The 25360-nt window shown below is 45.1% G+C and overlaps 1 protein-coding gene across 2 annotated transcripts in view; it reads right to left on the minus strand.

Moving 5' to 3' along the window:
- Positions 1 to 25360, minus strand: part of lzts2a (leucine zipper, putative tumor suppressor 2a) — a 226085-nt gene that overhangs the window by 187256 nt on the left and 13469 nt on the right. Inside the window, exon 1 of one of the 2 annotated variants that reach the window (XM_072557077.1) lies at positions 23691 to 23943. The exons of the other annotated variant lie outside the window; for it this stretch is intronic. The gene's annotated coding sequence lies outside the window, so the exon portion shown is untranslated. Of the gene's footprint in view, positions 1 to 23690; positions 23944 to 25360 lie in introns of those variants that run through there. 2 annotated transcript variants of the gene reach the window in all.

Raw genomic sequence — 25360 nt, forward strand, 5'->3', positions numbered from 1 at the left:
AACTTTCTCTGAACTGTCCTCAATGCCAATATTTCTTTCCTTCGATAATGGGCTCAAAACTGCTCACAGTATAAGCGATTTGGAGTAGAATGGAGTTGGGCTGATTAGTAAGTTTGCAGATGACAAGAATTGGGGGAGCTGCTGATAATGAAGAGGATTGCCAGAGAATGCAGTAGGATAGACTAGATTCTTGGGCAGAGAAATGGCAGATGGTGTTTAATCCAGTCAAATGCATTTTGGGAGACCTAACACGAGAGGGAAGTATACAGTAAATGGCAGAACTCTTAGTAGCATCAACGAACAGAGAGATCTGGGTGTACAGGTCCACAGTTCCCTGAGAGTGGAAACGCAAGTGGATAAGGTGGTCAAGAAGGCATATGGCAAACATATCGGGGCAGAGAGTATAAAAATTGGCAAGGCATTTTGCAGCTGTACACAACTTTAGTCAGGCCACATTTGGAATAGTGTGCGCAGTTCTGGTCCCCACACTATCAGAAGGATGTGGAGGCTTTGGAGAGGGTACAGAAACAGTTCACCAAGATGTTGCCTGGTTTGGAAGGTATTAGCTACAAAAGGAGTTTGGACAAACTTGGTTTGTTTTCACTTGAACATCAAAGGGTGGGGGGGGGGGGCACCTGATAGAAGTTTATAAACTGGTGAGAGGCATGGATAGAGTAGATAGTCAGAGTCTTTTTACCCAGGGTAGAAAATGTCAATTACCAGGGGACATGGGTTTAAGGTAAAAGGGGATAAGTTAAAAGGAGGCGTGAAAGACAGAGAGGGTGGTAAGTGACATACATTTGACAGGCATCGTGACATGTATATGAATAGGCCGGAAACAGAGGGCTATGGACTGCATAGAGGAAAGAGGATTTTATTTTGGAAAGGAATCATGTGTGGGCACAGAGGGCCGAATGGCCTGTTCCTGTGCTGTCCTGTTCCATGTTGCATTCTGGCTGTGCTGTGACCAGTGCTTTGTGGAGTTTTAACAAAGCCTCCTTACTATTTTTTCCAAATTCATACCTCAGCTGCACAACACAGATGACTGACATATCTGATTCAGTCCACCCAGGTCGGAAACAAACTCTCAGCACTGGGGGCTAACCGAAAAATCCTGGAACAGATCAGTGGCATTGCACACAGCGAGGAATGAAAGGAAGGGCAGACGGTTTTGAGAGAGGGCAGATGTGGACATATATTCCTGAGAGTAAAATCCTCAACTGAAGACATGGGGGTGTACAAAGGCATGTCCTTAATGCTCTGGTACAAATTCACTCTGTGGCTGCTTATCAGCTGCTTCTTCCTCTTATCACCCAGATTTTGGATTCTCTTTGATGTTAGCTGCTAGTCTCTTTCATACTCCCTTTGCTTGTCTTATTTGCTTTTTCTCAAGTTCCCTCTGAACTCTATCTTTATTCAGCTTGCTTCTCATTTGGATTATCCATCATTCCATCTATCGCAAACAGGTCATAGAGTGACACAGCGCAGAATCCTTTGGTTTCCAATTCATCCAAGACTTGCTTCCCTCTCTCTCTTGGTTTGTCCTCTTTCCCTTTTGAGGGAATATATCTTGGTTCTTGGTATTTGAACTCTCTGTTCCTTAAAAGCTGTTACACAGTTTCACTAATCTTTGATTCTAATTTACCAGCGTCAGTTCCATTCTTATCCCACTGAAGTTGGCTGTCCCCAAAAAAATTATCCTTGCTGCACGATGCTGCTTATCCTTTTCTACAACATTTTCCAGTATCATCCTTACCTTGTGCTTCAAGAAGCAATAAAAAACCTAAACTTGGGTCCCTTGGTGTTTAATCCAACCTGTATTGTCAGGATGAATAGCAAATGGGTTAGTACTTTTTAAATTTAACCTATTTTTCTAATCAACCTGTTCAGAGTTGTAATTATACATTTTAAAGGCACGTGGGACATTATGACAGCATCATTAGAAGTTCCCAAATCACAAATCTTGCCATCCTTTCAACTATTAACTGCAGCACAATTTATTTTTAAAGGTTACCATTCTCTTCAGGGATGGTAACACTATCCAAAGCTCCCTATTGCAGGTGTGTATATGGTTTCTAATCAGCTTGTCCAGAGATGTTGCTACACGCCTCTGGAACAGGTAGGTCTCCAGACTCCGAGGTAGGGACACTACCACTGTGCCACAAGGTCTCCAGCAAATGGGTCTGGGCCAAGTGGGATTGTTAGCAGCAGCTGTGAACCAATATATTTAGCTTCGAGTTCCCGGAGGCTAGTCTCAGAACGTGCTGTGGATTGAATGAACAAATGGTGATAAACACTAACATAGCCCCAGGTCAATGGGGTAATAAAAATCACCAGCAGAGATTGTAGATGCAGTCCCTCTTATCGTAGCTAATGGACCTGGGGAGGTGGGGGGTGCTGCGGAATAAAAGACTCAACCTTCTGGTCAAAGCAAAAGCGAACACAGCTAAAAGCAGCAAGTGGATGTTGCACGTTTCCAGAATTATTAACCCCATAAAATGGATGAAAGTTAACCTTAACCTGCACATCTTTGGACTGTGGGAGGAGACTGTAGCACTCATGCAGACACGACTGGGGGGAGGGGGGAGGGGGTGTGTATGTGGGGGGAAGAATATCTGTGTGGTGCTTGCCCAGTCACCCGAGGATGTAATCAAACCTGGCTCCCTGGCACTGTTAAGGCAGCAATGCTAACCACTCAACCACTCGAGAAGGATTGGGAAACCGGATAATGAGTTAATAAAATGGAGAGTGTGCTCCAACAGCAGGACATAGGACAATGTCGTGATTTATCTGAATACGTGCAGTCCCATCCAGGGCAATGCAGTTAGTGAACAATAGCCTGTACCCCTCCTTGATGGACCTTGAAACAGTTACAAACCACAAACCCCTGCCTTTGCTGCTTAACAAGTTTAGTTATGGGGAGGCAATAGCCTAGTGGTATCGTCATTGGAGTGTTAATCCAGAGACCCAAGTAATATTCTGAGGACCCGGGTTCAATTCCCACCACGGCAGATGGTGAAATTTGAATTCGATAAAAATCCAGAATTAAGAATCTAATGATGACCATGAATCCATTGCCAATTGTTGGTGAAATCCCATCTGGGTCACTAATGTCCTTCAGGGAAGGAAACTGCCATCCTTACCTGGTCTGGCCTACATGTGACTCCAGACCCACAGCAATGGGGTTGACTCTCAACTGCCCTCTGGGTAATTAGGGATGGGCACTAAAGGCTGACCCAGCCAGTGATGCCCTCAATTCCATGAATGAGTAAAGGAAAAGGAAGACTGTCATTTCTGAAAAGCTGGTGACTCAGTTCATTATTAAAGTAGTCAGGCAGATTTTGATTAAAAATAGCCTTCTGCCAGAAAGTTGTAAAAGACAGCACTAAGATAGGGTGTATACACGAGGGACAGAAAGTTAGGGAATGAGTTGCCAGAGGAAATGGTGGAGGCTGGTACAATTACATTTAAAAGGCATGTGGATGGGTATATGGATAAGAAGGGTTTTGAGGGAAATAGGCCAAATGCTGGCAAATGGGACTAGATTGGGTTGGGATATCTGGTCAGCATGGATGAGTAGGACCAAAGGGTCTGTTTCCGTGCTACACATCGCTATGACAGTCCTGAAAAGATCAGAATCAGCCAAGTGACAGTAAAGTACAAAGAGTTTATTAAAACATGAGAGACAGAGATCTGTACAGAACTCCAAACACTGTCAGCACTTTGAAGACAACTGTCAAGGGGCTCCTCTCAAATACAATTATATTTCTCTTGGCCCTGCTGACCTCGTTGAGATTTATTTCGAATACATGACACATTGTTGCTAGATGCACGTTTGTAAGACACCCTCTGGTGTTTAACATGTTTGCAAAGTGGTCTGGGTCACACACTCAGCATCGATCATGTAGAGGTGCACTTGAACCCCGAGTCACCTCAGGTCAGTGAATACAAACTGATGGCAAACAGAATTTGGTCTTCCTTACATTATTTAATATTCTCCAGGTTACGGTGGGGGAAGGGTCACAACCAGTTAGCAGACCATCAGAATAGTCAACTCTAAGACTAATAGGGTCTCAGTAGAAAGCAGTTGCACTGTTCTGAACAAAGGTCACTGGACCCGAAATGTTAGCTCTGCTTTCTCTCCATAGATACTGCTGAGATTTTCCAGAAATTTCTGATTTTGTTTGATTTCCAGCATCTGCAATTTTTGTTTTGGAAGTACAGACTGTTTCTGCAGATGTTTGGTACACTTGCCTTTATTGGTCAGAGTATTGAGTACAGGAGTTGGGCGGTCATGTACAGCTGTACAGGACATTGGTTAGGCCACTTTTGGAATATTGAGTGCAATTCTGGTCTCCCTGCAACAACAGGAAGGATGTTGCTAGCCTTGAAAGGTTTCAGAAAAGATTTACAAGGATGTTGCCAGGATTTGAGCTATAGGGAGAGGCTGAACAGGCTGGGGCTGTTTTCCCTGGAATGTTGGAGGCTGAGGGGTGACCTTATAGAGGTTCATAAAATCATGAGGGGCATGGATAGGATAAATAGACAATGTCTTTTCACCAGAGTGGGGGAGTCCAAAACTAGGTTTAGGGTGAGAGGGTAAAGATATAAAAGGGACCTAAGGAGCAACTTCTTCACACAGAGGGTGGTACGTGTATGGAATGAGCTGCCAGGGGAAGTGGTGGAGGTTGTTACAATTACAGCATCAGGCATCTGGATGGGTATATGAATAGGAAGGGCTTAGAGAGATAGGGATCGAACGCTGGCAAATGGGGCTAGATTAATTTTGCAGATCTGGTTAGCTGTTGAATTGGACCGAAGGGTCTGATTCCCTGCTGAACATCTCGAAGACGATGAAAAACCAGGACAGAGTCTAAACTCAATTCTGAAGAAGAGTCATACCAGATTCAAAATGTTAACTCTGTTTCTCTCACGAGAGATGGTGCCAGACCCTGCTGTGTTTCTCTGGAACAGGTTTCATTTCAGATTTCCAGCATTATGTTTTATCTAAACTCATGAGGCCTTGTGCCCACTGAAGCCAGAGGTGGCACCGAAGGGAGTGTATGATGGAACCCGGACAACTTAGCACCAGTTTAAGAACATCAAACTTTGTCATAAAATGATAATAAATATCAACTTTCTCTTGCTGCTTCTCAATTGGAAGGACATTCTGGCTATTGAGGGAGTGCAGCGTAAGTTCACGAGGTCAATTCCCAGAATGGCGGGACTATCATATGTTGAAAGATTGGAGCGACTGGGCTTGTATACCCTTGAGTTTAGGGGAATGAGAGGGGATATGTTTGAGACATATAAGATTATTAAAGGATTGGACAATCTGGAGGCAGGAAGCATGGTTCCACTGATGGGTGAGTCCAGAACCAGAGGACACAGTTTAAAAATAAGGGGTAAGCCACTTAGAACAGAGTTAAGGAGAAACTTCTTCACCCAGAGAGTGGTGGATATATGGAATGCTCTGCCCCAGAGGGCAGTGGAGGCCAAGTCTCTGGATACTTTCAAGAAAGAGATGGAAAGAGCTCTTAAAGAGAGTGAACGGGACACTGATTGAGGATGATCAGCCCTAATCACAATGAATGGCTGTGCTGGCTCAAAGGGCCAAATGGCCTACTCCTGTACCTATTGTCTATTGTCCATTCCTGTTATACTACCTTATTGGTTACAGAAGCAAAACAAATAGGCTGGAAAGGTTGGGACTTTTTTTTTCACTGGAGCGAGGGAGGCCGAGGGGTGACCTTATGGAAGTTTATAAAGTCATGAGGTGCATGGATGGGGTAAATAGACATGGTGTTTTCCCCAGGGTAGGGGGTTTCAAAACTAAGCAGCATATTTTTAAGGTGAGAGGAGAAAGATTTAAAAAGACCATGAGGGGCAACTTCATTTCTTACACAGAGAATGGTTTGCATATGGAATGAACTGCCAGAGAAAGTGGGGGATGAAGGTACAGTTACATCATTTAAAAGACATTTGGATAAATCCATGGATAGGAAAGGTTTGGTGGGATATGGGCTAGGAGCAGGCAGGTGGGACTGCTTTAGCTTGGGATTATGTTCGGCATGGGCTGGTTGGACCGAAGGGTCTGTTTCTGTGCTGTATGACTCTATGACTGTATAAGAGATTTGAGATTTGAAATGTACAAAGTTAAAAATCACATGACACCAGGTTATAGTTCAACAGGTTTATCGTAGTCCAACAGTAACTACCTGACAAAGGAGCAGCGCTCCAAAAGCAAGTGCTTCCAAATAAACCTGTTGGACTATAACCTGGTGTTGTGTGATTTTTAACTGTGTACACCCCAGTCCAACACTGGCTCCTCCACATCATGGCTATAAATAGTAGTAGTGTTGGAAAGATATCAAGTCCATCAGCTAAAGAACAACAAACGACTGCATTTCGTGGCACCTTTCAGACCTCCTGGTTCTTCCGAAAGCACCCTCATTTTTGTAAAAAAACAAGTTGCATACTTGTTATTGTGATGTAGGAAGTGTGGCTGCAGTTTATAGCCAGTTAAATCCCACAGATAGCAATGTGATGTTGATCAGATCATGTATTTCTTTGAAACTGAGTGAGGCGGGTCACTCCCCTCCCCTTTCCCAAACAGTGTTCTGGAATCTCTCCCACACACCTGACAGGGCAGGGTTTCGGTGGAAACTATCATCTGACTGAAAGATGAGTTGATGTTTCTGCTGTAAACCTAACAGGCAATGCTAGATGACAGGTTAAATTTAAGACATTAACTCGTCTTTTCTGCTACCAGTCTCCATACTAGGAGCAGAAATAGACCATTTGCTTTCTCAATCCTGTTTCACCATTTGATATGGCTGGTTCGATTCTGGCTTCAAATCTATTTCACTCATGCTGATGTCCCCACCTCCTTTCTTGGTCTTGCCTCGGTCTTAACCAGATCCAATGATCCCGTCTCCCGTGTTCTACAGACAGAGACAGAGAACATTTCTCCCCATCGCTGTCTGAAATGGAAGACTCCCTTATTTTTAAACTGCGTCCCCTAATTCCAAAACAAATAATCAAAAGATGTACAGGTTAGGTGGATTGGCCATGCTAAATTGTCCATAGTGTTCAGGGATGTGTAGGCTATGTGCATTAGTCAGGGATAAATGTAGAGTAATAGGGTAGGGGAATGGATCTGGGAGGGTTACGCTTCGGAGGGTCGGTGTGGACTTGTTGGGCCGAAGGGCCTGTTTCCACACTGTAAGGATTCTAAAACAAACACACAAAGTGCTGGAGAAACTCAGTGGGTCCAAAGGCATCGGTGCAGAAAGAAACAGAGTTAACGTTTCAAGTGCAGTAGAACTCCTCTTCAGAGCTGAAAGGTGTTTGAAAAATCATTTTTTTAAAAATATACTTTTGACAGAAACGGTGAAGGAGGAGCAAGGCAGCAGATGGTGGAGTGTGACTCCAGACCCACAGCACTGCTTCTTAACTGCCCTCTGGAAGAAAGTGAGGACTGCAGATGCTGGAGATCAGAGCTGAAAATGTGTTGCTGGAAAAGCGCAGCAGGTCAGGCAGCATCCAAGGAGCAGGAGAATCGACGTTTCGGCCTTCCGGACAATAAATGTTGGTCTCATTGGTGATGTCCACATGCAAGAAATTAAAAAGCTGGTGGACAGGCCCAGTGTAAAACATAAACGAGTTGTTAATGGTAGTGAAAGAGATAAAGAAATATAAAATGGGTGTAAACTAAGGAGTGAAATGGTGAGAATGGGATCTCTCTACTAAGAGCAAAGTAAACAAGACCAGCCTGTGAGGGTCAGAGAATCTAAGGAAAACAGAGAACAGACAGAATGTGGTCAGTATTACAATTCAATAAAGACTTCAAGTCACCTAATTCTAGTGCCTCCCACAAAAGGGTGACATGCCATAAGCATCTACCCCTTCAAGGCCCCTCAGGATGCAGTTCTGAGGAAGGGTCACCAGAATGTTAACTCTGATTTCTCTCCACAGGTGCTGCCAGACCTGCTGAGCTTTTCCAGCACCTTCTGTTCTTGTCTCTGATTTACAGTATCCACAGTTCTTTCAGTTTTTATTTAGTATTCCCCTCAGAATCTTGTATGTTTCAATAAAATCACCTCGGGGTTTTCTACACTCCAATGGATAATAGCTCAGTGGCCTGACTAGACTATCTTTTCTCGTTGAGTGAGCCCTTTCCAGAAGCTGATTAACCTCGTACATTTTTCCAGTATGTACCACCCATTCCCTTCCCGTGACCACCCCCTGCCCCCAGTGTAACAGAGCCTGTGGTAACCCGATCGGTCTGCACGGCATCCTACAGACTCACCCTGCGAGGGGGTAGAGAGTCATCCTCATCTATGAGGGACCGCTGATGATGACGATGATGATGGGTTCACCATTTTCAATCTCACTTCAGATTTCCAGCAGGACCTTATCAGGACATTTGTTTTGAACATTTAAAATTTGTAAGTGGAAAGAACAAACTAAAAGAAGTGCAAAAGGAATCTTGTAGTGCTGTGGTAATGTCCCTACCTCTAAATCAGGAGGCCTGGGTTCAAGACCCACCTGCTCCAGAGATTTTTTTTATATATAGATTAGATTCCCTACAGTATGGAAACAGGCCCTTCGGCCCAACAAGTCCACACCAACCCTCTGAAGAAAAACCCACCCACACCCATTTCCCCCTGAATGATGCACCTAACACTATGGGCAATTCACCTGACCTGCACATCTTTGGACTGTGGGAGGAAACTGGAGCATCTGGAGGAAACCCACGCAGACACTGGGAGAATGTGCAAACTCCACACAGACAATCATCCGAGGCTGGAATCGAACCCGGGTCCCTGGTGCTGTGAGGTAGCAGTGCTAACTACTGAACCAACCATGCTGCCATACATGTGTTCAATGATTTCTCTGAATGGGTGGATTAGAAAATATCTGGAAGTTTCCAGAGCTACGGAGGAGGGTGCCACCTGAATGCAGCCTGCCCCGGCCTCGCTTTACAATGTCAGAATGTGGCCCCGAAACACCAGCTTTCGCCACCTCCTACAAACTGATCGTTACCATGGCAACAGAGCTCTGGGAGGGCCAGTTTATCATATCCCAACCCCTGCCAAACAGGTTCGGGGAGCTGGGTATTTTGTTTAAAAACAAAATCAACATCAACGAAGGAAAGTTGGCAGTTGGATAACCCACCATCTAAACCAAACACAGTGGCCTCTGGAGTCTAATAACTGGTGGTTTCAATCAGCATTAAGAACATTGGCTACCAATGTACGCCATGTGGAACTCTGCCAGTAATCCACAGAATCAATATGGCACAGCAGGAGGCCATTCAACCCTTCACAGCTGTGCCAGCTTTCTCAAGCTCATGGGTTTGAGTGCAATTGTCACCAACTGAGTCGCTCAGACTCCCGTTTGGCAGTTCAGCTCCCTCTACAGAGATACAGTAATCAAAGCTGGTGCTCCAGTGTTGGAGGGGATGTCTTTACTCGGCAGCCCCAAGAGGTCAATGACCTAGTCCAGCACCTAACCACGAGGATTACACTGTAGAAATTAGTCCATTCTCTCCATTCTGATTTCCTCTATTTGTCATCGCACAAGATGCACAACCAGAGGGAACCTCTAAGTTAGCACAAGTTCTGGTGAATACAACGACAAATAACTTCAACTTCTTGTTTGGGGGTGGCTCAGAGGGGAGGTATTTCTTCTCTGACAGGAGCAAATCAGGGGGCTGTTGGGGCTGGGTCATTAAATTTATTGAAGTCTGACATAGGCACATGTTTATACAGTAAAGGAATCGATCACATTTCCTCCTTGCTACTATCAGTTCTGATGAAGAGTTGTGAGCTTGAAACGTTAGCTCTGTTTTCTCCACAGATACTGCCGGACCTGCTAAGTTTCCCCAGCAATTTATTTCAGATTTCCAATGTCTGCAGCTCTCTGTTTTATTTTAGGGAATCAAGGGTTAAGGGGAAAAGGGAGGAGAGTGCAGTTGAGGATTTCTGGTGCGTAGGAGGTGGAGAGGTGACCTGATTGAGGTTTATAAAATAATGAGAGGGATAGATAGAGTGAATGGGAGTCATTTTTTCCATAGGATGGGAGATTTCAAGACTAGGAGTCACATTTTTATGGTGGAGAGGAGAGAGATCAGTTGGCTGGATGGCTGGTTTGCGGTGCAGACTGCTGCCAACAGCGTGGGTTCAATTCCCGCACCAGCTGAGGTTACCATGAAGGACTCTCTTTTTCAACATCTCCCCTCACCTGAGACATGGTGACCCTCAGGTTAAACCACCACCGGTCATCTCTCAGTAATGAGGGAAGAGGACTATGGTCTGAAAGGAATATGGTGACTTTAAATACTATGGCTTTAATTTCTCAGTTTCAGATTTTCCAGATTACTTTCCCTCTGATCTGTTTTCCATTCATTCAAGGAATGGGACTAGGCCATTCTGCCCCTTAGACCTTTTCTGTTACATCTAATCTGTACCTTCATCCACTTCCATGATTCTGTAACCTGGAATATCCCTTCCTAATTCCCAACCTTTTCTCTCGTTTTGTTTCTCTTTTGCACCCCCTTATCCCTGAAATGAATCCAGTGCCAACGATCAGCTTTAAAGAAAATTGCTGATTGGGTACAAATTTTAAGCATTGCTAAATAGAAGCATAGAATCCCTGCAATTGGAAGCAGGCCATTCAGCCCATTAGGTCCACAGCAACCTTCTGAAAAGCATCCCACCCTGACCCACCCCATAATCCTGCATTTCCCATGGCTAATCCATCTATCCTTAGACACAACGGGGAAACTTCCCATGACCAATCCATCCTAATCTGCACAACTCTGGGAGAAAACTGAAGCACCGAGAGGAAACCCACGCAGACACAGGGAGAATGTGCAAACTCCACACAGACAATTGCCCGAGGCTGGAATCAAACCCGGGTCCCTGGCACTGTGAGGGTGGAGAAGAAATGTCTCACCTCTGTCTTACAATGTGTGACTCTTATTCTGAGATGATACCCTCTGGTCCTAGACTCAGGTCTAAACAGGAACCAACTTTTCCACATCAAGGATTTTGACCCCCAAGAAGTGTGTGTGTTTAAGGTAATTTCTTATTTTTCTGTACTCCAACAAGTGCGGGCCCCAATCTACTAAACACAATAAGTGTTTACACAGTCCCTCCATACCAGGGATTAGCCGAGTGAACCTTCTCTGAACTGCTTCCCGTGCCAGGACATCTTCCCTCCAATAACGGGACCCAAGTTGTCCGCAGTATTCCAGCTGTGCTCTGATGAGAGCTTTGCACAGTTTCAGCAAAACCTTTCTGTTGTAATACACCAGTCCCTTTGAAATAAAGGCCATTTGCTCTCTCTATTAGCTGCTCAACTTGGATGTTAGCTTTTTGTGATTGGTGGACTCTCAAATTCAAATACGGTTCTGAGGGAAGGATCATGGCGGATTATGGCAGCCCGGTGGCGCAGTGGTTAGCACTGCTGCCTCACAGCGCCAGGGACCCAGGTTCGATTCCAGCCTCAGGCGACTGTCTGTGTGGAGTTTGCACCTTCTCCCTGTGTCTGCGTGGGTTTTCTCCGGGTGCTCTGGTTTCCTGTCACAGTCCACAGGTCAGGTGATTTGGCCATTCTAAACTGCCCATAGTGTTTGGTGCATTAGTCAGAGGGAAACGGGTTTGGGTGGGTTACTCTTCGGACAGTCAGTGTTGACTTGTTGGGCCGAAGGGAATCTAATCTAATGGGTTGGTACCTGGGACTTCGATGTTGTGGCTATTACAGAGACGTGGGTAGAACAGGACAGGAATGGCTGTTGCAGGTTCCAGGGTTTAAATGTTTTAGTAGGGTCAGAGATGGGGATAAAAGAGGGATTTAGGAGTTTTCTACAGGCCTCCTAATAGTCCGAGAGAAGTAGAGGAAAGTATTGCGAGGATGATTCAGGAGAAGAGTGAAAGTAGCAGGGTGGTTGTTATGGGGGACTTTAACTTCCCAGATATTGACTGGGAAAGCTATAGCTCGAGTTCGTTAGATGGGTCGGTGTTTGTCCAATGTGTGCAGGAGGGTTTCCTGACACAATATGTAGACAGGCCAACAAGAGGGAGGCCATACTGGATTTGGTTCTAGGTAATGAACCAGGCCATGTGTTAGACTTGGAGGTAGGTGAGCACTTTGGGGACAGTGACCACAATTCGGTGACTTTTACTCTCGTGATGGAGAGGGATAAGTGTGCACTGCAGGGCAACAGTTATAGCTGGGGGCAGGGAAATTATGATGCGGTGAGGCATGACTTAGGATGCGTGGATTGGAAAAATAGGCTTCAAGGGAAGAACACAAATAATATGTGGCGATTGTTTAAGGAAAAGCTAATGGGTGTCCTTGATAAGTATGTACCAGTCAGGCAGGGAGTAAAGGGTCTTGTGAGGGAGCCGTGGTTTAATAAGGAATTGGAATCCCTTGTTAAAGGGAAGAGGGTGGCCTATGTAAAGATGAGGCGTGAAGGTTCAGTTGGGGCGATTGAGAGTTATAAGGTAGCCAGGAAGGATCTAAAGAGAGAGCTAAGAGCAGCGAGAAGGGGACATGAAAAGTCCTTGGTTGGTAGGATTAGGGAAAACCCAAAGGCTTTCTATAGGTATGTCAGGAATAAAAGGATGACTAGGGTAGGTATCGGTCCAGTCAAGGATAGTAGTAGGAAGTTGTGTGTGGAGGCGAGGAGATTGGTGAGACACTAAATCAATACTTTTCGTCAGTATTCACTCAGGAACAGGACACTGTTGCTGATGTGAATATTGAGTCACAAGCAATTAGAATGGATGGCCTTGAGGTATGTAGGGAAGAGGTCCGGGGAATACTGGAAAGGGTGAAAATAGATAAGTCCCCTGGGCCTGATGGCATTTATCCTAGGATCCTCTGGGAAGCTAGGGAGGAGATAGCGGAGCCATTGGCCTTGATTTTTATGTTGTCGTTGTCTACGGGAATAGTGCAAGAAGACTGGAGGATAGCGAATGTGGTCCCCTTGTCCAAGAAGGGGAGCAGGGATAGACCAAGTAACTATAGGCCAGTGAGTCTCACTTCTGTTGTGGGCAAAGTCTTAGAGAGAATTGTAAGGGATAGGATTTATGAACATCTGGATAGGAATAATGTGATCAAGGATAGTCAGCATGGTTTTGTGAAGGGCAGGTTGTGCCTCACAAACCTTATTGAATTCTTTGAGAAGGTGACCAAGGAAGTGGACGAGGGTAAAGCAGTAGATGTGGTGTATATGGATTTTAGCAAGGCGTTCAATAAGGTACCCCATGGCAGGCTAATGCAAAAACGACGGAGGTATGGCATTGAGGGTGCATTAGAAGTTTGGATTAGGAATTGGCTGGCTGGAAGGAGACAGAGGGTAGTAGTTGATGGTATAGGTTCATCTTGGAGTGCAGTTACTAGCGGTGTTCCACAAGGATCTGTTTTGGGTCCATTGCTGTTTGTCATTTTTATAAATGACCTGGAGGAGGGGCTTGAAGGCTGGGTGAGCAAGTTGGCGGATGACACGAAAATCGGTGGAGTTGTGGACAGCGAAGGATGTGGCAGGTTACAGCGGGATATAGATAGGTTGCAGAGCTGGGCAGTAAGGTGGCAAATGGAATTCAATGTAGCTAAGTGTGAAGTCATTCACTTTGGTAGGAGTAACAAGAAGATGGATTACTGGGCTAATGGTAGACTACTTGGTAGTGTGGATGAGCAGAGGGATCTTGGTGTCCATGTACACAGATCTTTGAAAGTTGCCACCCAGATAAATAGTGCTGTGAAGAAGGCATTTGGTGTACTGGGCTTTATTGGTAGAGGAATTGAGTTCCGGAGTCCTGAGGTCGTTGCAGTTGTATAAGACTCTGGTGCGGCCTCATCTGGAGTATTGTGTGCAGTTTTGGTCGCCATACTATAGGAAGGATGTGGAGGCATTGGAACGAGTGCAGAGGAGGTTTACCAGGATGTTGCCTGGCATGGTAGGAAGATCGTATGAGGAAAGGCTGAGGCACTTGGGGCTTTTCTCATTGGAGAAAAGAGGGTTTAGGGGAGATTTGATTGAGGTGTACAAGATGATTAGGGGTTTAGATAGGGTTGACAGTGAGAACCTTTTTCCACTAATGAAGTCAGCTGTTACTAGGGGACACAGCTTTAAATTAAGGGGTGGTAGGTAAAGGACAGATGTTAGGGGTAGATTTTTTACTCAGCGGGTTGTGAGTTCATGGAATGCCCTGCCAGTAGCAGTGGTGGACTCTCCCTCTTTATGGTCATTTAAGCGGGCATTGGACAAGCATATGGAGGTTATTGGGCTAGTGTAGGTTAGGTAGGCTTCGGTCGGCGCAACATCAAGGGCCGAAGGGCCTGTACTGCGCTGTATTTTTCTATGTTCTATGTTCTAATCTAATCACTGGACCCAAAACATGAGTTCGGTTTCTCTCTCCACAGTCGAAAAAGTGGAGCTCCTGTGAAATAAGAGGGTTAAGGGTTAAAGTCATGGGGGACCCAGGGGAGGGGAGGTGGCATATGGAGTGGAAAGAGAATGCCTTACAGGCGATTCCCTTGCTACAGTTGGGTAGTAAAGAGTGAATCCAGTTTACAGAGGCCCAGGTACTTGGCTAATGGATGGGGAAGAGGGCTATCATTGTGTCGAGAGAAGTACGAGGTGGGATAATGCCCGATGGTCACAGTCACACCTCTCCAACACGCTGGTCTCAAAGTGAAGCGTTACAAATGATGTGTCAGATCTGATTGCATGAACTGACAATGAGACACAAATGAATTGAAGCACCGTCATCATCTGGATAATTACTTTCCCTCTCTTCACAATTATTCTGGAGTGGAATCAGGTCACCAAATGTAACACACTTTAAACAAAGATAACTGCTGCCATAAAAACTATAAAAGGCGATTTATCCAAGTCTTTCAACGTTAACAATTGTAATGAAACAAGAATAGACAAGATAAACACAAGGAGGATGTTCCCACTGACTGGGGAGTCCAGAAATAAGGGGTTTGGTTTAAGGAGCCAGAGGAGGCCATTGAAGACTGAGACGAGAAGAAATGTCTCCACCCAGAGAGAAGGGAGCCTATGGAATTCTCCGCCATTGAGACCAAAACATTGAATGTTTTCCGGAAGGAGTTAGATACAGTTCTCAAGGCTAAAGAGATCAAAGGGCCTGGGAAGAAAGTCGAAACGGAAGACTGAGTTTGAAGATCAGCCATGATCCTACTGAATGGGAGAGCAGGCTCAAAGGGCCGAACGGCCTACTATTTTCTATGTTCTTAAAATGGGATTGTCATTTTGCCTGACAAATGCAAAAGCATGAACCAGGTTTTGTTGTGCACTATCTTAATCAAGTTAACCATGTTTACCAGAGGAAATTAATACCTTGCTACACTGGCTAAAATAAAATGTTAGGATTTAACTTCCTGTGACGTGATACCTACTCAATGCAGAGACAGTTTGACAGTTCACACACCTGGGTATAGTCACTGTGATCCCATTGCCCCGCCGTCAAATTCACAAACCCCTCCACATTACTTCTTCGGTAAACCTGTACCAGCTCTCAGACAACGTAATACACAGTTCTCCCACAGTCTCGTCCTTCCTCACCACCTCCCTCCACTACCCCGCAAACTCTTCCTGCAAATATACATCAATCCGTGTTCAAAAACATATCATTACTGAATCTGTAATATTGTCAACACACACCGTTCTTACAGAAAATAAAGTAATGCTTCATCATAATTCAGCAAGGTCAACTTCCCCTGCGGTTGGAAAAGAGTAGAAAGCCTGTTTTCACAGCTGGCGAACAAAATCACATTGTCTGCGATCGCGGATTCCAAAACCACTCACTGCTACAGTTTTGCCAGTCGATAATTTCAATTGTAAAACGAAAACAGGCATTCTGCCATCAACCATTAAAAGTGGCATTTGCAGCATTCTGCTTTTTGTGAAATAAAAAAAAACGCTCAGTCCTTTGAGTACAGGAGTTGGGAACGTCATATTGAGGTTGTACAGGACATTGGTGAGGCCTCTTCTGAAATACTGTATCCAGTTCTGGTCACCCAGTTACAGGAAGGATGTTACTATGCTGGAGAGGGTTCAGGAGAGATTTATCAGGATGTTGTAGGGTATGGAAGGTTGAGTTATAAAGAAAGGCTGGATAGGTTGGGGCTGTTTTCACTGGAGTGTAGGAGGTTGAGAGACAACCTGTTAGAAGTGTATAAAATAATGAGAGGTGTAGATAGAGTTGATGGTAGTGGTCTTTTCCCAAGGGTGGGGGATTTCAAGATTAGGGGGCACATTTTTAAAGTTGAGAGGAGAGAGAGATTTAAAAAACACATAAGAGGCAAAGTTTTTACACAGAGGGTGATTCACAGAAGGAATGATTTTCTAAGGAAGTGGTGGACGTGGGTACAATACAACGTTAAAAAACAATTGGCTTGATACATCAATAGGAAAGATTTAGAGGAATATGGGCCAGGAGCAGGCAGGTGGGACTAGTTGGGATTATGTTCTGCATGGACTGATTGGGCCGAAGGGTCTGTTTCCGTGCTCTATGACTATGAAACGAAGTATTAAGGCGGCGTTTGGTATGCTTTCCTTTATTAGTCAGAGTATTGCGTACAGGAGTTGGGAGGTCATGTTGTGGCTGTACAGGACAATTGGTTAGGCCACTGTTGGAATAAAGTGTGCAATTCTGGTCTCCTTCTTATCGGAAAGATGTTGTGAATCTTGAAAGGGTTCAGAAAAGGTCGACAAGAATGTTGCCAGGGTTGGAGGATTTGAGCTACAGGGAGAGGCTGAACAGGCTGGGGCTGTTTTCCCTGGAGCATCGGAGGCTGAGGGATGACCTTATAGCAGTTTATAAAATCATGAGGGGCATAGATAAGATAAACAGACAAAGTCTTTTCCCTGGGGTAGGGGAGTCCAGAACTAGAGGGTATGGGTTTAGGGTGAGAGGGGAAAGATATAAAAGAGACCTAAGGGGCAATGTTTTCACACAGAGGGTGGTACGTGTATGGAATGAGCTGCCAGAGGAAGTGGTGGAGGCTGGTACAATTACAACATTTAAAAGGCATTGGGATAGGTATATGTGGGCGGCACGGTGGCTCAGTGGTTAGCATTGCTGCCTCACAGCGCCAGGGATCCGGGTTTGATTCCAGACTCGGGTGACTGTCTGTGTGGAGTTTGCACATTCTCCCCGTGTCTACATTGGTTTCCTCCCACAGTCCAAAGATGTGCAGGTTAGGTGAATAAGCCATCCTAAATTGCCTATAGTATTAGATGCATTAGTCAGAGGTAAATACAGGGCAGGGGAATGGGTCTGGCTGGGTTACTCTTCGGGGGGTCAGTGTGGACTTGTTGGGCCAAAGGGCCTGTTTCCATACTGTAGGGAATCTAATCTAATCTAGTGAATTTGGAGGGATATGGGCCGGGTGCTGGCAGGTGGGACTAGATTGGGTTGGGATATCTGGTCGGCATGGACAGGTTGGACCGAAGGGTCTGTTTCCATGCTGTGCATCTCTATGACTCTATGAATACTGAGGCGGTAAGTCCTGTAAGTGAATTATACTTTTTGACAGCAAGGTAGCAACCTCAGAGTGGTGTTGCGAAGTCTGAATCCATCTCAATACCAAACCCCATTCCCTAACTGGAGGATTTGCCTCCTATTTATGTATCCATCTCTATATTTGCATGTTAACGCACATGCAAACACATCCAAATCAACATATCCATATGCAGCACTGTTAACATCACAGAATGTCCCCTTAGAGTTTCACAGTTTTGACACCAGGTCACACAAGGGGATATGTGGACAGGTGACCAACTGCTCGGTGAAAGCAATAGATCGTAAGGAGGAGGAGAAAGAGAGTGAAGAAAAGAGAAAAGAGATGCAGTGAGATTTCAGGTGGGACTTGCAGAGTTTCAGACCTGAAGGTACAAGGACCAATATTTTTTTAATTAATTCATTCACAGGATGTGGGTATCACTGGTTTGTTCAGCATTTACTGCCCATCGCTAATTGTTAAGAGCAACCACATCTATTGAACTTGGCTTCCAACATCTGCAGTCCTTCCTGTCTCCTAGCAATATAGTAAAGTAATTAGAATCCCTACTGTATGGAAACAGGCCCTTCGGCCCAACAAGTCCACGCTAACCCTCCAAAGGAGTATCCCACCCAAACCCATTCCCCTACATCTGCCCCTGATTCATGCACCTAACCTACATATCCCTGAACACTATGGGTGACCTAGCATGGCCAATCCACCCTAACCTGCACATCTTTGGATTGTGGGAGGAAACTGGGGCACCCAGAGAATGTGCAAACTCCACACAGACAGTTGCCCAAAGCGGGAATTGAACCCGGGTCCCTGGCGCTGTGAGGCAGCACTGCTAACTACTGAGCCACCATGCCACCCCCATCTTTCCTCATCTAAATTTGTGAACCATTGGTTGAAATCTAGCTGGGAACTGCAGGGTAGAGGCGTCATTGGTAAATCACGGGGCATTGAGGAAACCAAACACCATCCTTGGATTAACTTTCAAACAAAGATTTCAAGTGCAGTGTCTCTGGCTGATTTGCGTTCCTGATGAGTGGGCAAACAAGGTGGCTCCCCCCAGCTCCACAGCACAAATTACTGGCACAGCAATATGGTACATGGCTAGAAAGTTGGCAACAGCAGAAAAAAAATTGTACGTGCTGGTCATCTTTTTCTGTCGATGGGATTATAAAAGGGAGAGCAACAACTGAGCAAGTGCCAGATCAATGTTAATCTGTAAGTATCAGGTCTATCATCTCTTAATGTGTGGGAAAGTCAAATAAAATTCTCTTGCAAATCTTCAGCAAAACATTCAATAAAAACACTGCTGTTTTCTTAACATGGGCAGTTTATTGTCTGAAAGGCTCATTCGCCTCAATGTTTACCTGCCAACACACTGATTCTGTCAGGTTGTGCAGGAGGTTGCAGGAGATTATAGGATGAAACGCCCTGTTCAATAGAGAGAAAACCTGTGTCCCTACCGACATTACTAGACGTGATGCCCAGCTCTAGTGTGAAATGCATGTCACTCCATCCCAGATGTGTGTGATGAATGCAACCCCATTGACAAGGTGCAGCACTCGTCACCATAACATGGCACCGTGTTTCTTAATTTTTAATTCATTTATGGGACATGGGTGTCTCTGGCTGGGCCCAGCATTTATTGGCGGGCCCTAGTTAACCCTTCAGAAGGTGGGGGTGAGCTGCCGTCTTGAACCGCTGCAGTCCATGTGCTGAGAGTTGACCCACAATGCCCGTAGGGAGGCAGTTCCAGGGCTATGACCCAAGTGAAGGAACGGCAATATATTTCCAAGTTGGGATGGTGAGTGGCTTGCAGGGGGTGGGTTTCCTCCAAATCTGCTGCCCTTGTCCTTCTAGATGGAAGTAGCCACGGGTCTAGAAGGTGCAGTCTGAGGATCTTTGGTGAATCTCTGCAGTGCACCTTGTAGATAGTACACACCTTTGTAGAGGTTTATAAAATCATGAGGGGCATGGATAGGGTAAATAGCCAAGGGATTTTCCCCAGGGTAGGAGGAGTCCAAAACTAGAAGGCATAGGTTTAAGGTGAGAGAGGAAAGTTTTAAAAGGGTCCTTAGAGGCAACTTTGTTTTACACAGAGAGTGGTGCATGCATGGAATGAACTGCCAGAGGATGTGATAGAGGCTGGTGAGCATCGGTGATGGAGGGAGTGGATGCTTGTGGATGTGGCACCAATCAAGCGGCTGCTTTGTCCTGGATGGTGTCAAGCTTTCTGAGTGTTGGAGCTGCACCCATCTGGGCAAGTGGGGAGTATTCCATCAAACTCCTGACTTGCGCCAATCGGAATCAATCGATCAGTAATCAGGGCTGGTAGAGCTTATAGACAGACAGCAGGAAACTGGCCCACCAAGTCGACAGAGTTTCCTGAACTGAACTAGTCCCATTTACCTGTATTTGACCCATATCCTTCTAAACCTTTATTATTCGTGTAACTATCAAATATATTTTAAAGGTTGTAATTGCACCAGCCTCTATCACATCCTCTGGCAGTTCATTCCATGCATGCAACACCCTCTGTGCAAAACAAAGTTGCCCCTAAGGTCCCTTTTAAAACTTTCCCCTCTCACCTTAAACCTATGCCCTCTAAGTTTTAGACTCCTCTACCCTGGGCAAAAGTCCTTGGCTATTTACCCTATCCATGCCCCTCATTATTTTATAAACCTCTACAAAAGGTCACCTCTCAGCCTCCTACACTCCAGGGAAAAAAAAAGTCCCAGCCTGTCCTTATAACTCAGACAGGAACATATTGGACAGGAGAGGCTCTTTGGCCCATCAAGTCTGTCACCAAATTGCCCCCACTTCCTCATTCACAGTAACTTCATCAAGTTCCCCCATCCCTCCCATCTCCTGTTTTACAGCCATTACTTAAATGGTTTCTTCTGTCAGAAAGACAGAAGCAAAATATTTTTTCATTTCATCCGCCATTTCCTTATTAACTACCATTAACTCCACGAGGCCTGATGACATATATTCCAAAGCATAGGCATCAGGTTGGCACGGTGGTTAGCACTGCTGCCTCATAACACCAGGAATCTGGGTTTGATTCCACCCTCGGGTGACTGTGTGGAGTTTGTATATTCTCCCTGTGTCTGTGTGGGTTTCCTCCCACTGTCCAAAGACATGCAGATTAGGTGGATTGCCATGCTAAATTTCCCATAATATCCAGAATTGTGGAATTTAGGTGGATTAGTCAAGCTTAGAAAACATTGTCCTGTAGTCTGTAGGCTAAATGGGGTTACGTTAAAAATCATACAACACCAGATTACAATCCAACAGGTTTATGTGGAAGTACAAGATTTTGGAGCATTGCTCCTTCATCAGGAAGCTTGTACTTGGACTATAACCTGGTGTTGTGTGATTTTTAACTTTGTCCACCCCAGTCCAACACTGGACCTCCACATCCTAAATGGAGTTAGCCACGGGTAAAAGTCTTGTTCTTTTGTTTTCCCCAGGCTTAGGTAGGGGAAACAAAATGATGAAAGAATTGGGCATGGAATGTGGACAAGTATATGAAAATACAGCCAGTGTTTAGCATTCGGCTGAAAAGACTTCTGGCACTTCCTACAAACTCGAACTCTGTGTAGACCTGACAAGACTGGTATATTTCCAACGATTAAATAAAATCAATTTTTCTCTACAACATGATTCAGCTCAGCTATAAGCTAATTGACTGACAGAATTGGCACAATGGACTGAAAAGGTCTACTCCTGTTTCGGTTCTGTCACACTCAAAATTGGTGTTGAGCTTCAAAAGCATTTATAAACCAACTCATAATCAGAGCCAACGTGTCTACGTGCACTTAAACTTACTTCTATAAGAACTGTGATTACTTAATGATAAGGAAACTTTGTCACTTTAAAGAGGGACCCCTTAACAGCAACATACAACATAACACTGAACACCACGAGGAGGTACTTATACTGATTATGCATGATCTCATCTCAAAACATCTTAAAACAATTATTATGTCGACAAGCATAGTAGCTATTCTGTACAAAGAAACCACAAGCAGCAATGCATTGAATGATCAGTTAATCGCTTTCAGCAGCAATATTTAATGAGGAACGTTGGAAGAATTAAACTTTCCTTCTCTGATTGGTGCTCTGGGATCACTAATATCAGCCTGAAAACATGCAGGCTTGCTTTCAGAAATTACTATTTCCAAATTCCCAGTTTAGATTAACTGCTAATTAAATTATTAGCCCATCCCCATTACACTAGGGCATGTCAAAAATACAAGAAGGGATTAAGACAGAAAATGGAGAACTGCAGTCCTGACATCCCAAGATCAGGAGGAGGAACAATTTTACTAAAGGCAAAGTCACATGACACCAGGTTATAGTTCAACAGGTGTATTTGAAATCACAAGCTTTAAGAGAAGTGCCTCCACTGCATAGGAGTTGGAATATAATCATACAATCCCTACAGTAAGGAAGCAGGCCATTCGGCCCACCAAAGGGGAGGCACGATGGCTCAGTGGTTAGCACTGCTGTATCACCGCGCTAGGCACCCAGGGTCGAACCTAAAAGCTGTGGATGCTCAGCTGACTGATAGAAACTTTGGGATGTGTGCATTCAGGGGTAACGAGGTAGGGCAGATATTTAAATGGAGTTGTTGTGAACATTCTATAAGTTTCTTGTTGGCCATACAGACTCAGGGCACATATGGTCTGCTGCTATTTATATACATTTCATCTGTAGAACACCTTTCATAACTAAAGGGCATTCTGAGAGCACTATATGCAGTTAAGTACTCCCCTTGTATTGATGATGTGGAGGAACCGGTGTTGGACTGGGATGGACAAAGTTAAAAATCACACAACACCAGGTTATAGTCCAACAGGCTTATTTGGAAGCACTAGCTTTCGGAATGTTGCTCCTTAACCACTATGACCCGCTGTTGTGTGGTTTTTAACTGTTGTATTGAGGTAAGGTAGCACCCAAATTGCAATGTGATAATGACCAGATAATCTGATCACCAGGACTTTAGGGAAAACTCCCTCGTTCCTGTTGAAACCTGCCATGGTTTCTTCAGTCTGTCTGGGAGGGCAGGCATTAATACAGTTCAATATGTCTCACGCAAACGTCGGTACCCCCGACAGTGCCTTGGCACCTGGGTTTCGGTCTCGACTTTGACGTCCTGCAGAGATACTTGAACCCACAATTTCATGACTCAGGAGTGTGGGAGTCACCCACTGTGCCCCAGCTGAGACACACACACGTGTAGGAGAGGCAGTCAACTCAAACCGATCTCTTCAGATTTGTTGAATATTAACCAGCACCTCCCAACCGGCAAACATCTCAGCAATAAACAAATCCCTCACTGACTTAAGGAGGGGTGCAGCAATTGACAATGTTTGCAAACCGTAAGGATGGGCGGGTCAGACCACCTTAAACACACCTCCCCCCACCCCAGACTAAAGGCCAATAAAAAGGTGGCGTTTTACCGAAACTGACATCAGAACAGATCCGTTCACTTTCATAGGAAACATTACCCAGAAATGTAAAGCAAGGCCTTTCGCTTCACCTCTTGGGACTGTAGTCTACCTTAAACGTGCCAAACACATCATTAATAACGAAAATCCCATTTACTCGCTGGCTTCGTGTTTTATGTATTAAGTTATGACCAGCAAAAACAAAACACTTGGAGCTGGAATAAAAACCTTTGAATCCAACTCAGCAGAAACTCTCGACAGACAGAGAGAAAACAAAATGTTTCCTTTTTTTTAAACCAACCTAACGAGGAGTTTATTCCATACCTCTGGAAATCCCTCTCCCTCTCTCTCTGAGGTTAAGGACCCGTGTGCCATGGAGCCTGAGGTATGATCTACAAGCAAAGCTGCCCCTCACATTACACACTCAGCAATTACAGACTCCATTCCGACAGAAATAAACTGAGCTTTTTACACAGACACAGAGAGAGAGAGAGAGAGCAATCTATGTCTGTCCAACAAGATGAGTAAGTTTGACTAATGCACATGGTTTGTTAAACAGCTGTTCCTCCCCAGTTCCAGAATAATTGTCAATCTCTCTCTCTCTCTTTTACATACATATTGCATGGCCTGCACAGTTTCACAATACAGACAAGACAAAACATCCACACTCACCGTCTATGTTCTCACTCTTCCCCCTCCCCGCCCACTTCGGGCTGCGATACAACGAGGAGCCGGGGAATCAGTTGAAATTCCTCTCTCTGCCGTGTTCCTCTCTGTGTACCCCTGCACACTTACTCCATCCCAGTCTGTTCCTGTTTGATACAGATATATCTCTGCACACACACAGGGAGGGAAAAAAGGGGGGCCGATGATAAACGCGTACAAGTTCCTTTCGCAGCTGTCAGTAACAGGATTTCTCTGTCAGAGTCCAACCCCCTTCCCTCTGGAAGGGGAGGGATATTGGAGAAACCCAACAGCTGTTGCCTTGAGAAATTCAAACTTCTCGGCAATCTGCGTCTCCTTAAAACTGCTGGAGCCCTGAAATCTGTGAAACCGCTCGACTTTGGCTCAGTTGTTGAATCTCTGTTTCACTTTTGAGACTAGGCAGCTCAGAGTTGGACATTTCCCTCACTGGAAACATTTTAAAAAGAAAGACTATTGTCTTCGTTCTCAAACGGAGATGGGAGTTACACGATTCTTTTCAAACAATAAATAAATACATTTCATTTTTTTTAAAAACCCGAAAGGGGTGCGGATGCTATAAGTCAGAAACAAGTCCAGAGTTTGCTGGAAAAGCTCAGCAGGTCTGACAGCAGATGCTCACCTTTTCCAACAACTTCTGTTTTCTTTTGTGAACAAATTCATTTCAGCTTTTTCTCTTAAAGGCCTGAACAGACTGACCCATAACTGTCTGTCCTCCCACCCGGGGCCAGATGTTGAATTGAAATGATCAGGATTTATCCCTGAGGTGGTGGTGGGAATTAGATTATCGGATTTATGTATGGCAGCCAAAATGTCTTCACTTCTCAAATCCCCATTGGACAAAAGGTTGGGCAGAGGGGCACCAACAATGCCTCCCTGCATTTATACAGCGCCTTCAGTTCCCGAGGCATCTCAGTCAAGTCCCACGGAATCAGGTGAGAAGGTGTTGAATGGATGGCCGAACATTTGGTCAAAGGGGTGGGTTTCGAGGAGGTTTGAAGACAAGGGGGGGGGGGGGGGGGAGTTGGAGGTTGACTATTAATTCCACAAATCTCTTCCTTCATTAGTCAAATAGTGCCTGACATGGAAATGAAATCTACCTTTGGCTGATTCACAACCTCGGTTAACCAAACTCTTCAGGTCATCTACAAAAGTTGTCTACATCCACTTCCACTATCAACATCCTGGGCATTACTATTGATCAGAAACTCAACTGGTCTCACCACATAAACACACCAGCTACAAGGGCAGGTCAGAGGCTAGGAACCCCACAGTGAGTAACTCACCTCCTGACTCCCCAAAGCCGGTCCACCATCTACAAGGCATGAGTCAGGAGTGTGATGGAATACTCCCACTGGCCTGGATGGGTGCAGCTCCAACAACACTCAAGAAGCTCAATGGAGCCCACTTGATTGGCACCACATCCCCACAAACATCCCCTCCCTCCACCACCAACGCTCAGTAGTAGCAGTGTATACTATCTACAAGATGCACTGCAGATTCACCAAAGCTCCTCAGACCTTCCAGATCCACAGCCATTCCCATCCAGAAGGACAAGGGCGGCAGATACTGTGCATGGGAACACCACCCCCGGCAAGTTCCCCTCCAAGCCAATCACCATCCTGACTTGGAAATATGTT

The sequence above is a fragment of the Chiloscyllium punctatum genome, chromosome 38, assembly GCF_047496795.1.
Source record: "Chiloscyllium punctatum isolate Juve2018m chromosome 38, sChiPun1.3, whole genome shotgun sequence".
Taxonomy (NCBI): domain Eukaryota; kingdom Metazoa; phylum Chordata; class Chondrichthyes; order Orectolobiformes; family Hemiscylliidae; genus Chiloscyllium; species Chiloscyllium punctatum.